Genomic DNA, 18,536 nt, shown 5'->3' on the forward strand with positions numbered 1-18,536 from the left:
AGATGTTCTTGATTTCAGGAAATAATCACATGCAAATAAAGGTGCAATGTATTTATAAATTCATTCAGCATATAGGGATTGAATACCTCTTATTTGAAAGACCTCATTCTAGGTACTGGGGATTCAGTGGTGAATAACACACTCCTAGGGATTTCAGTCTGTGGGGAGACGAACAAACATGAAAATTGACTGAACACACATGTCAAAAAGTTATTTCAGATGTCGATCACTAATAAGAGAACAGTAAAACAGGGCGATGTGATAGCCAGTGTGGACAACGTTGGATAGAGCCACCAGGGAAAGCCTCTCTGAGGTGACTTCTGAGCCAGTGTCTGAAGGATGGGAAGACATCAGTTATAAATGGGCCTGAGCAAGGGCATTGCAGACAACAGTAGGGAAAATGCTCTGAGGATGAAGCATTTATGTTCAATAAACAAACACAGACTACCACTACTATTATGGCTTGGGGTAGTGAGCAGAGAAAAAGAGGGGAAGACACAGAGGGTGAAGCTGCGGTGGGGGGGGGGTTGGTATGGACTGGAGCTTATTCGGAGCTGTGTAAGTCTGAGAAAGGAACTGGAGGTATATTCCAAGCATCCAGACAAAGGCGCATAAACACTGGGATGCAGGTGCATGACTGACAGGGGAGAAAAGAACCACACATGACCAGAAGACAGGAGAATCACTTGCTCGCTCCTCTCCAGGTGATTTTACAGGGGTCACTTGTTCTCTCAGGTTCCGTGTTCACACTTGCCAAGTGAGGGAGACACACACTGTTGTGAGATACAGCCCATGTTGATGAGCCATACCTGCTTCCCAGAGATAATGCAGCCAGCAGGGGCTTAACTTCAACGTAGGCTTCAGGCATTTAGGCTTGGCTTTGCTCGGCCAAATATGGAACCGGCAAAGACTGACCATACCCACTGGAGAGCGCAGGACATTGTTCTTGTTGTGAAACAGAAGAGAGCGCTTAAACTCAAGCCCCACTCCACAGTCTTGGCCCCATGAACGTGATCCCGGCTCTGAGGTCTACAGCACAGAGGCCAGGAGGTAAGGTGAGAAAGTGAGAAAGTACCCATGTAACCTATCAACCTGCTGCTTTCTATGGAGTATTTCTTCTGCTCCCTTGACAGCTTTAATCTTCAAGGACAAAGAAAATTCACCATTGTAGGATACACCCTTCTCATCAGGCCATGGCTTACGAAGCCTTTCCTACAGACTCCTTCATAAGCCAACGCTCACACTCATCAGGGTTTGATGTCACTGAGGTTGGGATGAAAAGAAAAGAAAAGAAAGGGGCCATTTTCCTTTGGAGCCCTTGTCACGGCAGTCAAACAGCATAATTGAAAGTGTTCTCTTTTTTTATCCGGCAGGCCAGCCACAGTTTGAAAGAGGAACGCAGCTCCTGGTTCCCACTCATTTCTGTAGACAGATTTGAAACACACATTCTTCAGGAGCTGTCTTCACTGTTGTTCACGAGAGCCATTTCCAGGAGCCCTGTGGTCAGGCCAGAATCTCTTCTCAAAACCATCATTTTAGACAAAGTTAGACATCTAAGAAATAACACCGAGCCCAGGTGTTTGTGAGGATCTAATCCCCCTTGAGAAAGTGGCAGTAAGAGATAGAAGACTTACATATGAGGTAACAGACCAGCATCCTCGCCTCGGCCGTGACACCAAATAGTTCCGTGGTTTTACACATAACATACATAAAGGGTCTCCACATCCTAATCTACTGTTACTTGTTGTTGCCAACCTCAGGAATGTGTCAAGGGTCAGAAGAGAGAACGTTTGTGGAACTATTTCCCGAATTAGCAAAGTAGTTTCTAAAATAAGTTAACATTAAGCACATCAAGCCTCATAGTTTTTCAGTTCTGTATCATATACCAATGCATGATATTATGAACCATTTGTGGTGAGGGTGCCTTATAAAATGCAAGTTTCTACTATTTGTTACGAGAACAACAACAGTGAGGCCTGATTATTTCATTTTCTTCCAGAAGAAGTCTTTGGCCAGGTTAAGGAATCATGTGTAGATGAAATGAACAGGCGGAAGAATGAGGTTTTCATGTTCATTGTCATGTTGTGGTTACTGAGGCCGTTGGAGAGCTAAGAGGATGTAAACAATGCTTCCAAACCATCCCTGATTTTCCCTTCATGGTTCTTATCTGTACCATTTCTCATAGACCTTATGAGAAATCATCTTCTCTTGCAGGGTCTGTCCAGTCTTCTACAAATGGCTTTGGAGCAGGGATCGCGCCCCTTGATTCAACTACCTGAGGCTTATAATGGGAGCTGTAGGCAAATAAGGAATGTTGAAAACGTGTTGGGGTTAAATCTGTATAATTCAAACTTTCTAAATGTTTTCCATATTGTAAATGAAAGTACCTAGTGTGGTGAGGATAGAATGATTGAGGGAAATTAAGTGTTCTGATCAGAGACCCCTCCTCCCCCTCCTGCTTCAACCATGAAGGATCACAAGAGAACATGGTGGGTCCCAGAGAATAAAGTGGCAGGATTGTGAGTCTTCTTAACCAACAACTCAAAGCTCAACTGGCTGCTTCTATAACGACTTTTTAAAAATTGGAAAGGTGGCTTGTTACAAATACAGATACTCCCAAACTGAATCAGAATCTCTGGGAGGAGGGCCAGGGAATCTACATTTTCATGAGCACCTTGGTGATTGTTATGCACATAAATGTCCTGGTAGTACTGCTCTCCCTTTCTCTCTTTTCCCCACAGAGTGCTCCGAATTAGAAGACAGAGGCTGAGGGAGCTAAAACAGACTTAAGTGATTTCCCTTTGTCTCAAGTTGTTAATTCCCCTGTGGAGAGGATCCCACTGATCCCATAGACCACAGCCATCATTTTTGGGTGGAGCTTTCAAGCCTGACTGTACCACAGGGTTCTTTGTTTACAGTCTGACATCGCTCAAGTCATTAGATGTCAAGTCCATTTTGCTAAGCTGGTGAGAAACTGCATTAGAACCTATGCAATGCACAGCGGTTTTCTTAAATGAGTGTTCACAGGGTAGAAATGGCCCAGAATGGGACTGGAAACACAGGCTAGCCTTGCATGGTCCAGTATGATAACCATCAGCCTCCTGTGTACTTGAGATGCAGCTAGTTTAAAATTAGGTGTGCTGGAAGACTGGATGTATACTGGATTTCAAATGACACCAAAAAAACCCCCCAAAAAACAGGCAAAATGTGTCATTGATCATTTTTACCTTGATAAGAAAATATTTTGGGTATGTTGGGTTAAATAAAACATCTTATTAAACTTAATTTTACCTGCTTCTTTTTCCTATTTTAATGTGGCTATTAGGAAATTTAAAATTATATGTACGTTTCACATTGTATTTCCATTTGAGGACACTTATAGCTACAGAATATTTAAAATCCTCGTTGTAAAAGAGTGAAATAGGATTTAAATTTATATATTCTGTACAATCTCAGTTTCTCTCCCTCCCTCCCTCCTCTTCACACACACACACACACACACACACACACCACACACCCCCTCCCCCCAACACACACACACACAGAATTCAAAATCAATACTTTGTGAGTTCTTTAAATCTTCCATTTAACCAGTACCACATATTGAGTCTGAGATGTCGATGGTTTCCACGCACCAATCAAGGACATCTCAGATGTATGCCTTGGGGAAATGACACGTGGCTAGCATGACAATTAATGCTTGTGAATTACAGATTGGAGGACATTATTTTTGAAGTTGTTAAAAGACTTCTCTGAATCTAAGTTCCACAATGTCAACTATGGATGGTGAAATGTTTGCCATTAATAATAAAAAAAAAATTACCAATTTTATTCAAACTTTGTGTTCCAACTTGGTCTGACACCATAGCCTCCATATAGTCCAGAAGAAGATTTAGAGGGTCAGAGAAACTGGGGTGCTTATATAAACTGAATTCCCTCATCCAACTCAAGTCAGAATGAGATGCTCAGTTTTAAGTAAATATGAGAGTTGAAACAGTAGCTGTACTATTGCCCTGAGCCCCAGGCATTAGTAAGACTCAGAATATTCCTTCCTTCTCTGCCCCCTAGTCGTGCTTGTTTTCCTTTGAAGAATAATTAAGATTTAATGGCATATTTTCACAGTTTTTTGTCTGGCTGCTTTCTGACTGCCTACTGTGCAGAATGCTCGTGTTTGATCCTGGTCATTACAAGAACTGTACAGTAATTGCCTATCTGGTGACTCACTAATGGAGGTCCCCAGAGAGCGGAGACGCTGCTCTTTTGAAGTTCATCTTGTTTACTGTTGGCCCTTCTGGTTTAATCTATATCATCAGAGAGCCTCGCTCAATTATTGGCAGCTCAATCTCTTCTCATTGGGATACAGACACTGAGTAAACAAGTTCCTGCCTCTTTCTTTCTTTCTTTCATTCTCTTTTCCCTTATTTCCCCCCTTTTGTTTCTTCTTTGCCTACCCAGACGGGCCCATCTTGATCAAGCATGAGATGGCTGTACCACAGGATCAACAGACCTCTGAAGAAGCTGCTCTTGAGATCGGCCCCCCAGGCCACCAGTTGGAGAGCAACTAACCAGACGGAATAGCTCTGTTTTCATTCAAAGACAGGATGACTTCTGCTCATCTGGTACCCAGATCATGGAGCCACTCTTCCCAAAAACTTCTCAGACTCCACAAACGCAGCCTCAGCTGTCCCTCTGCTGACTGCCCTCATAACGCTTACCACAATCCACTTTGATCATTTGTCTAACTTCTGTCATTCTAGCCATGGAAGCCCTACACGGCCAAGTGTTACCCTCAATCCCTAGTGGAGAACACGTCCCACTCCGTACTAGATGGTTAAAATGTGTTTGCAGAATAAATGGATGTTCTTGGGTTATACTAAAATTTGTCAGTCTTTCCTAAGGAAGGAAAAATTCAACAGTAGACAGATACCAAAAGTTCTATCTCATTCCCTTCCTAAAAACTGTTGTCAAAACATACAGTTAGAGAAAAATTATAAAATACGAGTTTGTTGATCATAAGGGTAAGGGGCCGTCTTGCTGATTAGCACAAAGGCCATGAGCTATGTGACAATCTAGAGATCTTTGGCTAGGATGCCTGTGAGAGCCTTCAGCACCACAGATGAGGACAGCAACTCCAGTTAACAAAGTAGCACTTTCTTTGTTGTTTTTTAAACTGGAGTATAACTAACATACAGCGTTATATTAGTTTCAGGTATACAATGTAATGATTCAACAACTGTATGCATTAATTAGTGCTCCTCAAGATAAGGGTCTTCTCAATCCCCTTTATCTATTTCACCTTCTTCCCACCCACCTCCCCTCTAACAATCTTATTAAAATAGGTAGAGGACCTGAATAGACATTTTGCCAAAGAAGACATACAGAAGGCCAGCAGATGCATGAAATGGTGCTAAACATCACTCATCAGCAAGAAAATGCAAATCAAAGACACAGCAACACTTTTTAAAAATGGGCTTAAGCAGAGCCAATCAGGGTCTTTCCTGGGATTAAGATTTGAGCATTGGAAGATAGAATGTTACTTTCCACCCACAGAGTATTAAGGTACACTTGGAGATACATAATCAAAGATGAAAAGAGACTTTTGTTGATTAGGCTTGGGGTCCTGGATCCAGATATGTAAGAATCTGAGTTTGACTCTGGATTCAATCATTATATGAGAAAAGAACTTACTCTTAAACTAATTTGATTCAGTTATTTCTAGAATAATCTTAATACACAGAATTACAGAATAATCCCATGGTCCCAATGTAGGCTTAAAAAATGTTTGTTTGTTTTTTTATATTTAGACAACTTTGAATTGGAAAACTTGCATTGCCAATAAATTTCAAGTACAATTGAACACAATTATCGCAATAATACAGGGGTCGCACCCATAATAGGAAGGCTTTTCGTGAGCCAGGCCACATGGTAAACACTTTTTAAAGATGTTTGTTTATTTATTTATTTTGAGAGAGAGAGAGTGTCAGTGGGGAAGGGGCAGAGAGAGAGAGAAGGAGAGAACCCTAAGCCAGCTCTATGCTTTCAGCGCAGAGCCCAAATTGGGGCTCAGACTCATGAACCATGAGATCACGACATGAGCCAAAATCATGACTGGCTTACTTAAGTGACTGGGCCACTCAGGTGCCTCATGGTAAATACTTCTCATGTAATAGTTCATTTGATCTTCGTGACAATGTCACATGTCATAAACGTTCCTGTTATTATTATTATTCTGAGTTAAAGAAAGAAACACCAAGGTTAATAGTAGGGAAATCATTAGTGTCAATACTGGGGCTGAGCTCATGTAGATCTGTCTGTCTCCAAAGCTTTCCAAGATTGTGAGAGATTTCTAACACTCATCGTCTAATTACACAAGTTTTCATTGTTGTTTATACTTAGCATAATGATGAAGGTAAGAATACTAAGATAACTCATGTAAAATTCAAATGTTGCACAGTTTTAAAACCAGTGCGCTGCTATCACGATCTTTTCAGGGAGGGTAGGATTTTATATTGCCATCTTACAGACAGAGCAGGAGACTCTGAGAAGTTAAATGGCTTGCCTGAGGTCAAATAGCTGATAAGTGGCAGAATTTGAGTGTGAACCCACTTATCTCTGACTCCAAAACTCACTCCACTTCGTCCAAGGTGAACATTTATCCTTAGGTGAACTCATTTTAAATACTTGGGCAACTTCGCTATGGAATATTCAGAGCATCAAGAACCAAGAGCTTCAGGTCCAATTTACAGAACCTTATTAGTCTAATAAGACTTCAGTTCCATCAGCGTAATTGGCAGCCCCCTAAGTTACGTACAGTCTAATTACTTTACTCTGGGTTCCTCATTACTGGGTTTTGTGGGGAGGCGAAATGTGAGAAGAGAAGAAATGAAGGTCGGGGAGGTGCTGACGTGGGGCTAGGAGCTATGGCTCAAGGTCGTGGGGGAAGTGGAAATCTGGAAAAGCCCGTTAGGGGAACTGTTAGCCTCCCACATTTTCACGGGCACAGAGGCAAAACAGCCAAGAGAAGTTAATATACAAACTGTATTACAGGCAGCCAAAGACTTCTAAAGAACATCCATAGCAAGGAAAACTCAGAATTCAGTTGTACTGCTAATACTTCATTTCTTATAGAGGTCACCTTTCATCGGGCGAGAGTGAATCCTAGCTGCTCTTTGGAGCCCCTAACACCACCACCACCAATGAACAAATCCAAAATTAACACTTAAAATTGAATCTTGCTTGCTTTCTGTAAAATATCATCTATACTTCCTTGTCTCCCTTCAAGAGGAATATAACATTTCCAGTGATTTCCTCAGGATAGATTTCTAGAAATAGAAATGATAATTCACAGGTTAGATTCATTGTAAACTAATAAGCATTTGGCTACAGCCAGCACTAAGGACTATTAAATTATTCCTCATATTTGTGTCTTTAAAAGATTGTTCTCAGCGTAGCCACATAGTGGTAGGTGTCAATCAACATCTTGAAAGACGCTGCATATAGAAGAGGGTTTTTCTAGTGAACAGTATGAAACGGGATAAACTATACCCTCAAAAGTTTATGAAACGGATTTTCCAATACTTTCTCTGAGTCACACTTTTATCTCCCAGCTTTATTAAGGGCCAGGTGACAAAAATTGTATACATTCAAGGTGTATGTTTCAATATAAGTATACTTTGTGAAATGATGACTTCAATCAAGTTAATTAACACACTCATGACCTCACATAGTTTGTGTGTGTGCGTGCATATGTGTGTGGGGGTATTTGGTGGAGAGGACATTTAAGGTCTACTGTCTTAACAGCTGTGCAAATTTCAAAGCTTTTGACACACATTGTGAAATTCTCAACTACATACCAATCTTTAGCCCCCCTCATTTCCATAATTTTCATTGTCATTAGCCAGATAGGAAAAAAAAAACTAGGTTTAAATTCTGCCTCTTATATTTACTGGACACGTGACCTTGAGCAAGTCAATGAAAGACTCAACATTTGCAAAATAATGATAATAAGAAGACAGTTAACAATAGCAATAATAATGGTACGTAATATGGTACTCGTGAAGACTTAATAGTTACGGCAGTATTCTAGCTCTGGGAGGGGGCTCAGTAACCATTCCTGTAGGTGGGCTTGTAATGAGCTACTATCCCACGCTGCAATGCGTATTCGAACAGTAAAACTCCCAGGGTGCCTGCCAGCATGGAGAAGGTCAGATAAACAAAGCTTGCACACGGGCTTTCTCAGAGAGGTAACATTTTAACCGAATGGGTTCCCACTCAACTCACTCATCACTCTCCGTGTTTCAGGGAACTCTGGAGATGAGTTCTCCAGCCCACACTCCAAGTCCGTCAGACACTTGCTTCCCCAGAAGCAAGTATCTAACAAGATGCCAACAATCATAAAACAATTAATTGTATTGATCAGAAAACAATTAATTGTATTGTTTCACAATGAGCCAACCGACACCAGCTACAATATTTTTACCTATTAATCTTTGCCACAACCTATCACCCCATTTTACAAGGCATTCCTTGCTTTAAAAACAGAATGTTTCAGCAGGAAGGAAATGTCACCACAGCATGAAAAGAAAACCAAATCAGCAGGAAAAGTCACTTAATTGTGTGTACACATCCAACAGGGCTATTATGATCCTGCTTTCTCTAGACCAAGCTTCTAAAGGAATTTTCTCTAAAAGCAATATTATGAACTCAACTTTACCAACATACACACCTCTGGGACTCTACCAAAACCAAGTTATTCCACTTCATTTCAACACGCAAACTTGTTCTATCAACCAGTCAGTAGGTGTAATTGTTTAAGGCCAGCCATTTTGAAGGAAATCAATATTGGCTGATGGATTAATTTTTCAATTTGTCTTACTTCATTCTTAAAAAAAATAGAGAGAAGGAGAAAAAAAATCTACCAATTTTTGGGTATCGACTAGTTCCAGAATATCCATAATCCATTAGACCCGTTTATTTGACATTATTTTTCATGTCGGCGATCCTCCACCAATCCCAATGATATATATCTTACTTGTCCAGCATTTCCGATTTTACACCTGACCCAGAATGAACAAGAGGCAACTTGAGATTATCGGCAGAGGTGTTATATCAGGTCAGGAAAGCTAGATTCTAGCCACAGCCTTGTCCCTAGGACCTTTGTTAAGTCACATGCTCTCTTTGGGACTATTTCTTTTTAAAATAAGAATGAGGGCACCTGGGTGGCTCAGCAGGTTTTGCATCTGACTTCAGCTCAGTTCATGATCTCAGGGTTGGTGAGATCGAGTCCCTCATCAGGTTCACTGCTGTCAGTGTAGAGCCTGCTTCGGATCCTCTGTCCCCCTCCCTCTCTACCCATCCTCTGCTTGTGATCTCTCTTTCAAAAATAAAACATGAAAACAAGAATTTTTTGAGAGGTTTGGCTGTATATAACAACAAACAGAAGGAAAGAAGGAAGAAGGGACATCCGTTTATTTCCATCTCATGCACAGCACAGAGTTTGGTAAGCTAAGACTTATGGGGCAGCTGAATGGTTTCAGAGACCCAGGGCCTTCCTAATGCAGTGTTTCACCATCCTTGGAATACAGACCTCATGGGAGCAGAGAGTCTCCTGAGGTCTTACATTCATAATCCGATTCCAGCTCACAAGAAGGAGAGAAGGCAGAGAATGAACATGCTCCTTTCTTTTAGGGAAACTTCCCAAAAGACCTCAGGACACTTCCATCCCTGGCTAGGATTTAGTCACAGATAAGGGAGATTGGAAAAGGTAAGCTTCTGGATCCCTGAGATTAATGTGGAATATTGTACTATTTTTATTCCATGAAAAACTACGTGAGGGGCAGTACAACTTCTTAAGTCTTTTTCTGAGTATATATTTTGAACAAGCCTGACAGAGGTTCCAGGAAGGCATCCACTCACCAGAACACTCACCATTTTCCCCAAATTCTACCCCTCTCCCAACCCTGTACTTAACCACCCACATGCTATGGAGAGGGAGGAGAATGGAAACATCAAGAGAAAGGATAAAATGGCTTGCCTTGGAAATGTCTCTTTTCTCTCTAACACCTCCCACCTTCTAGCATCTTATGACCCACTTGCTATACATGCAGCACTGGAAAGTTCAGGACTTCCTACCTAACCCAGAGCATAAATCTACAAAGGCCAGGGGACTACTAACATAGCACAGAGCTCGTGAATCCGCCAAGAGGATAAGTGACAACCATCCTGAGATAGTGTGATAAAAAAAAAAAAACACCACTTGGGGAAAGATAAGAAATGCTGACCAATTTGACCACCTCCCCTCAGCAGGGAGCTTGGACTATGGCTCCAATTTTGTCTGAAATCACCCTACCGGCTCATCTGAGCTGCACAGATCAGAAACTACGGTTGGTGAAGTTAGGTCACTTTTACCAACAGGAAAACCTCTCCTGAGAGCAGAAGCCGTGTGGGCGCACTCTGTGAAATCAGACCCGGTCCTTCTTATCTGATGAGCTGTGTGTCCAGCCCGTGCGATCAATACGTATTGTTTGATTGAATGAGTGAGTGAATGGATCACTCCAATTCTCCTGTCTCCTCCCTGGACCTGCCTCCCACCATGATGACAGTCGAACTCTCCCCGCTAGAAATACTTGGTGCATCCAAAGGTGATAAAACCCACAATGGAGCAGATTCCCACAGTGCTGCAGAATTGGAAACCACATCTTATCGGCGCATAATGGCCCTGGTTCCATTTCCCACATCACAGAGAATGCAGCCTAAAAGAGATTGAGTTATTCTACACAAAGACTTCACAGGAAGAAGAAGAAAAAAATGTTGTTTTGATTCATTGCTTTGTGTGTGTGTGTGTGCGTGTGTGTGCGTCGTTTCAAACACAATAATGCACATTTTCATCAGAAGCTAAGTGATAGTGCTTACAGTATTTAATATCTGAATTCAATTATGGTTTTGAAGGCTTATTACCATAGTAAAAGGAAAAGTATTTCAGAGAATTTCCAAAGGTATCAGGATACAATTGTTGGGGAAAAAGTACACACTGTTAAGGAAACTATATATCCAGATAAAAGAGACATCCTGAGACCCACACAGGGACACAAACACACACACAGACCCACACAGACACACATACACAGACCCCCCCACACAGAGATACACACACAGGCCCACATACATCCACAGACACACACAGACCCCCACAAAGACAGACAGACACAGACCCACGCAAACACTCACACAGACACACACACAGACCCACACAGACATACAGACACATGCACACACACACATATACACATAAGACAGAAACACACAAAACAAAGATACACGTGCGCGCGTGCGCGCGCGCACACACACACACACACACACACACACACACACACACATGGCAAGAAGGATAAAGAGCTAGAGAACCTCTAATGTGACCTCCAATGCTCCTTACACTTCTTGCTTGCTGATTCCTCCATAAAAATACTATCTTCCAATCCCTTCTCTGTGCCTCAGCTGCACTAACTTGTCAAAAAGCAAATGTGACTGTGTCACCCATGTGCCTAAAGTCCTGCAATATGTTTCCCGCTGCCCATGGGATACAGGGGGAAACCTTTTAAACTGGCCAAATATGGGACCATTTGAGTGTTGAAATACATAATGACAGAAATGGATTATAACTCATTGAATTAAGAAAACATCCATGAGTCTACAACTATATCTATAAATTAACTAATAGGGAAGATCGGAAGCTCTTTCTTACCTTAAATTGACAAATAATAAGCAGGGAAGGAATAAGAGACTTAGACAATCACCAGTGGCTGCTAAAATTAGTGGTGAAAGATTGATAGAGAAGATGATACTTACACAGCCTCACGGAACTTCCCCACAGATCATTTACGAATTACAAAGGCGAAACTATGAAAATTTGAAAACACAGCGGGGACAAGAAGAAGGTGAACCACACTTTCATCATTTGGTACTGACTACTGGCAACATGTTTTCTTTGGTACTTTTTCTGAGAGAGAGACAGAGACAGAGAGAGAGAGAGAGAAAGAGGGAGGGAGAGAGAGAAAAGGTAAAGGCAGGGACACCATGGGCTCAATCATCCTGCTGTATGAATGACGCTATGATCCATCCTTCTTTGCTGATTGTATAATTATACGATATTCGCAGGCCACCCCACCAACCAAATGCCTTGGGTCAAAATATTATCTTATAATTTTTTGGTTTAAATAGTGCTTCATAAAACTCCTCCATGGAGTGTTTTCCTCTCTGCACAGCACTCAGACACTGGTCTGTTCATTATAAACCACGAGGGAGCCGTGCATCCTGGATGCCTCTGTGTCAGCACAGCCCAGCATCAGCGGAATCTAACGGGCCACATCAATCACTTAACAGTAACAGACAGAGGCCAATTTCTCTCAAGAAGTGAGGTGGAGCCCAATGATTAAGAAATTTGGGGACTCGAGGTTTCTTTCCATCTTTCTTTGGCCCTGTGGATGTGGTACATTACTCTAAGTCTGCATCTCTTGGCTTTACCCTTTCTAAAAAGGGAAGGAGAAATCGAATTTTATGCTCACGTGTATTCTTGCAAGCTTTGGACCAAGTAACATCCACTGAGCACCTTTCCTAGCCGTCTCCTCTGCTGTTGGGCAGGTGCACTAAGCAGAACAGAAAACCCTTCCACCAGGGGTTCTGAGCACAGTGGGAGACACAGGAATTAAAGAGCAAATTATAACGCAGGGCAGTTTCATAATTTCATAGTGTTTCATTGTGAGGGAATATTCCCCATGGTAGAACAGTTGAAAAGTGAATCTTATAACTGGTCTAAACAATGATGCAGAGTCAAGGGAAGAATCCCATAGAATGCTGCAAATCGCAGGAGAGTGGCCACGGGTGTCCCAGCCTGTGTCCTTGGCAGACGTCATTAACCAATCCTTGTTTCCCTCTGAACTCCCATTCCAAAACCCTCCTTAAAAGTGTGTCTCAAAATCCTGGGGCCACCGCATGAGAGAGAGAAGATGGTCTAGAATCAGACAAATCTGGGTTAAAACTCAGCCTCTGCAATTATGGGATGTGTAACCTCAGGCCACACACTCCACCTCTCCTTCCTCGTCGAATCCCTCCCTGACACAGCTCACATGATCATGGAGAGAAATAAGGTGGGAAAAACTGTACCTGAGATGCTGCTGGTGGGGGTGCAAAATTACACAGCCACTTTGGAGACAGGCAGTTTCTCAGATAGTTAAATGTTAGTTTACCATATGTCCTGGCAATTTGACTTCCAAGTTGTGACTCGAGGGAAAGGAGAAGGTATATCCACACAAACACCCGCGTGTGAATGTATGTACCAGCGTGATTCCTATCAGCCAGAAGGTGGAAACAATCCAAATGTCCGTCACCTGATGCCTTGGAAACGAGATGTGGTCTATCCATATAACGGAATCTTTTTCAGAAGTAAAAAGGAACACAATAGGAACCTCAGAATCATTAAGTTAAAAAAAAAAAGCTGGATACAAAATACTCTAGATTGTGTGGTCCCATGTATATACAAAGCAAGAAAATGCAAATTATAGACAAAAGAAATTGATTTGTGGTTGCCTGGAGCAGGAATGATGATTAACCAAAAATGGTCTTCAGGGAGGTTTTGTTTGTTTGTTTGTTTGTTTGTTTGTTTGTTTGTTTTTAGGGTGATGGAAATGTTTTAAAACCGTTTCCTGGTGATGGCTGCAGAACTCTGTGATTTCACTAAAAATCACCGGACACTTAAAAAAATAAGTGAATTTTAAATTATACAGATAATACCCCAATGAAGCCATCAAAAAAGATTTCTAAAGTTTTAGCATGGAGCTGGGGGCCTGCAGAACACAGACAAAATTGTTATTCCAACTCCCTTGTTGCAAAAAGTCTTCTCAGGCTGTTTCTTACATCCAACGTGAACTGTTGCCTCTGCGGGACTCTAGGTAGCTCTTTCTTGGCCATAAAAACTGTCTTGCCTTGTGGGATTGCTTGTTGTTGGATACTGCATAATTTAACTTTTGGTATACATATTTTAATATTCCTCCCAAACAAGAATGTAAACCTCCCAAAGGATAGGGATAATCTCCTATTTATTTTCATATCCTCAGCAGCAGCAGCTAGCCTTCAGCTTGGCCCCTGGCACAAAATTTAAATTCCAATATTTATTAATGGATTATTAACTTCTACCCTAAAAAAAAAAATTCTTGCCGACTGTGATTTCTGATTGGGGAAAGGAAGTAATGACAAGAATGGCTACTTTCAAGGGTGAATACATTTTAGAAAACAGAGCAGCATAAAAGCAAGATCCATTTAGAGAGGCTGATTCAGGCTCAGCGTGGCTAATTAATTTACACTGCCATGATCACTGCAGACACATCTAAATTTTAGATTATTTTTATCTTGGCAAAGAAGCTCTTACCCAAGCCAGCTTTTTGTTGCTAAGCATTTAACAAAACAGACATTAAAGGAATCGGAGGAAAAAATTAAAGCTACCATACAGTATTCTTTATGACAAATTGATGTCTTTTAAAACAATCCAAACAGTAGCATTTTATGCGAGAACAACACTTAAGTCGATTAAATTAATTGATGGGTGTGTTAAGATCAACCAATGCACTCCCTGTCTTTTATCTAAGCAGGAAAAAGCAGTTGGAACAGCTTTCTAGAATCTCACATGTGACGGTTGTTTTAAGCTCACAAAGTGCTACTCAGACTTCAAGGCTTGTTCAAGGCAAACACTGAAGGCGGTGCTTCAGAATTTTGAAGTTTTGTTCTACAATGAAAGGAAGATAATAGCTGGTCACCTGCTATTTTGCCTATCTGGATCCTCCTCTTCTTATTCTGGGGATGGGAACCTCAATGTCTCCAGAGGAGTCCCTGTTCCTTCCTTGTTTAGGTAGGACTGAACTGTCTGTGAGGAACATACCCCTTCTCCTGGTTTGGGTTAGGGTGCTAACCAGCCAAGACTGCATGATTCAATTCTGGTACTGCGGTCACCATGAAAGAAAACTAGTGTTTGTGTTTCGTTTGTTTATTGCCGTTCTATTGTAAAACATTTAAAAACCTAAATCGAAAAATTTGCAAGTTGCAAGGAGGCATGGACCATCTGGATACTCTTCAGCTAAATTCACAATCGTTAATATTTTATGTTTGTAGTATGCTTTCATTCTTTATGTGCATGTGTGCGTGTGCGCACACACGTACATATGTGTGTGTGTGTGTCTATATACGTATATTTTTCTGCATCATTTGAGAATGAGTCACAGCTATCATGACCCTCTATTACCAAATACTTCAGCAAGAATCTTCTGGTCTTTCTGTGACGTAATTCCAATAGAATTATCAACTCGAGAACTTTAAGTGTTGATCCTGTATCATTACCTAATAGACAGTCTATATTTAAATTTAGGAAACGATCCTAATAGCATATGTTACAGCATTTTTGAATCCACAACACCATCCAGGGTCATAGTTGCACTGTGGTCATATTCCTGGTAGAATTACTAACAAAGTATTCAGGGGAAAAAAAAGCAAACCATGTTTCTCTACTTCATGAGGGTTGGGGGAGGAGGGGAGCAGATACAGAAATATAAATCATGGTATCATACTGATTTTTCAGGTGGGAGAAGCTAGTAATTATGGGAGGCAATAGCTTTTTCTACCAGAGTTTCAAAAGTTCCATTCACTGGACAACTTGGACAGCCATTAGCTAGATCCTTTCTTGTTGACCTGAGCAGGGTTTAACACAGCGACTTTTTCTCCACAGGGTCCAAAGCAAGCCAGGCTTCTAGTAAGTGACAAGGAAGAGTCCTGAAAGACCAGGGCCACTTTGGGGGCGCCTGGGTGGCTCAGTCAGTTAAATGTCTGCCTTTGGGTTACGGTTCATGAGCTCAAGTCCTGCACTGGGCTCTCTGCTGTCAGCGTGGAGCCTGCTTCGGATCCTCTGTCTGTGTGTCTGTCTCTCTCTCTCAAAAATAAATAAACCTTAGAAAAAACTCAAGGCCGCTTTTGTGCAAAATTGCGACTCACAACAAAAATCCAGCATCACCCATTTTGACCCTCTACAGACAACACGGTTTCTGCATCCCATGATTTTATGTGGCCTTCTCTCTCTGGCAGTAGAATTTCCTCCCCTGCCTTCCTTCCTTTTAGGACTTAGGGGCTTCATACTTACATGAATGTAAATAAACAAAGCAGAACTAACAAACGAGAACCACACATAAGAAAACTCTAAGGACGCTCATTTGCCTGCCTGTCTGTGTCCACTCAGGACAATGAACCTCCCGTCCCTGGTCCCCACAATGCACAAAACATAGAGTCAGGCTTCTGAGTGACCAGGAATGTTTCACAAAAAAAGATCCCCTGGAATTCAAGCACTTTGACCTAGGAGACTGCTCCAGTATTCTTGCTCAGGGTCTAGTAGCTTGGGCATTGGCCACAATTATAATGAGCCTTCATAATCTGGTTTTACACTGGGAGGCAGATTAAAGGCCAGAGATTGGAAGAAGAAAGAGAGTTTGCTGGCAGTTGATGATAACAAGAAGTGAACTCAGATGCCAGTCTTCCGGTGGGGAGGAGAACTACTCTTTAAAAAAATCACACAAAGAGCAGACACAGTTGTTGAAAAGCCTGAGAACATCTGGGGGCATTTAGCGCAGGGAGGAGCCCGCCTCTCCATGTGAATGAACCCAGAGCATTATTTGTTACATCACCCTTCAACAAAAAAGTGTGGGACATTTGGCCTTGAATCATTAGAGAGAAGTCATATTATTTTGGACAGGTTTTGCTTATGGAAGCTGAGGGGAAGGTGAAATGTTTGTTTGAAATGCTTCCACCAAATTAAAAACAAAAAACCAAACTAAAACAAAAACGAATAGTGAGGGTGTTTAAGAGGGCCAATTTAAGCTTCCTGGAAATTAATTTTTGTGGAGTGGTTCATTCCCTCATGTTGCTTTCATGGATGGGAGAGGCATAAGTGACTAAACGCTATCATGGAAAGAACAGAAATCCATCCTTAGAGGAACCAAGGACTTTAAGACAGTGTTGCATGGGACTGTCCCTGCCATGGAACCTCTTCACCTACAGATCTCAAGCTTCTGGCGTGACTGTGGAATTTATTCTGGTCCAGAGCTGTGAACAACATCAAAGGCAAGATGCGTCAGCCTTGCCCATCCGAGAGATGGGCGCAAAGAGTCAATGCCCAAGCACTGATCCCGAGGAGTGCGGTTCAGTTCTGAGGCTGGGAGTGTTTGTCAGACCTCCCTTTTCGCCACGTCTGCCTAATGAGTTTTTAAGGCCAGCTGCCTTGAAGGCTGTTTTAATGTTGATTGGTTCCATATGGAATCCCTTAAGGCTCTGTCGCAAACTTACTGGTTGAAGTCTTAGGGTCACAGAAGACACAGAAATACCAGAAAGAAAAGAGTGACAATAAATCTGTCTTTGTCTCTCTCTCCGTCTCCGTCTCTGTCTCTGTGTCTCTGTCTCTGTCTCTCTCTCTGTCTCTCTCTCTCACAACACACAAAATAAATTCGCATATTACTAGCATGGAACAAATGCTGTGAGAGGGGTAACGCTACCCTGATTTTGACAGATGGGATGAAAGGAGAAACCAGAAAGTTTCCGTACTTTTCCTTACTTACCCTCCAAATCAAACACACATGTAAGAAACATCCAGCAAATAGGGATACTCTGCAAATCCACTACTGCCTAACCACCTAGCCAGAGATCTTTTCATTATACTATGTGCATTAAGAATAAATCCCAATAAAGACAGAATCCATAAACCAGAGAGAAAGCACACAGGGGGCTAGGCGGATTACCAGTTACATATGCCGAGCGTGTTCAAGAACTGAAGGCGGTGTCTGCATCAGGCAGTAAAGCCCCAGAAGGAGCCCCACAACCAACCCTTATTCCCAGCAGCACCTTGGCCTAGATGTAACAGGCTCTCTCTGTGGGTTTTCTTTGTACCTCCTTCCTTTCTTTCGTGACACAGTCTATCACAACTTTTCTCTGGGCTGGACTTGGCTTCTCTAGGTAGATAAAGTCCACTTCTCTTAACAAAGTATCGACAACAACAGCCCCAGCCGCAACCATCCAGTTTTGAGTGCTCAGTGACTTCCTACAGGCTGACCACAAGTGTCACACACCATGCCACTTTTTATCTTCAAGGTATCCCTGGGTACTGGCAAGATGGAGAGAGGTAAACACTTTGTAAACTGGAAAGCACAATGGACTTGCTAACCAATGTCACTGCTGTTGTTATTATTTAGCTAACTCTGCCTCCTGAGCATAAAGGTCTTGCTTTCTCCTTCCCAGAGAGACTCCCCATCACCAGGGCCCCTAACCTAATCAAGAGTCTCTTTGGTCTCACATCTGACCTCCTTCCTGCCTTCAGCGCCCCTCTCCCTCAATCCATGCCCCCTCCTCAATAGCCAGATTCATTGTTTGATATGAAAATCCGATCTCACTTCCATCCATAAATCCAAGGGACGGATCGCTGTAATCTACAGGATGCACCCTAATCCCCTGTGGCTGTA

Source organism: Prionailurus viverrinus, chromosome E3 (assembly GCF_022837055.1).
Source record: "Prionailurus viverrinus isolate Anna chromosome E3, UM_Priviv_1.0, whole genome shotgun sequence".
Lineage (NCBI taxonomy): Eukaryota > Metazoa > Chordata > Mammalia > Carnivora > Felidae > Prionailurus > Prionailurus viverrinus.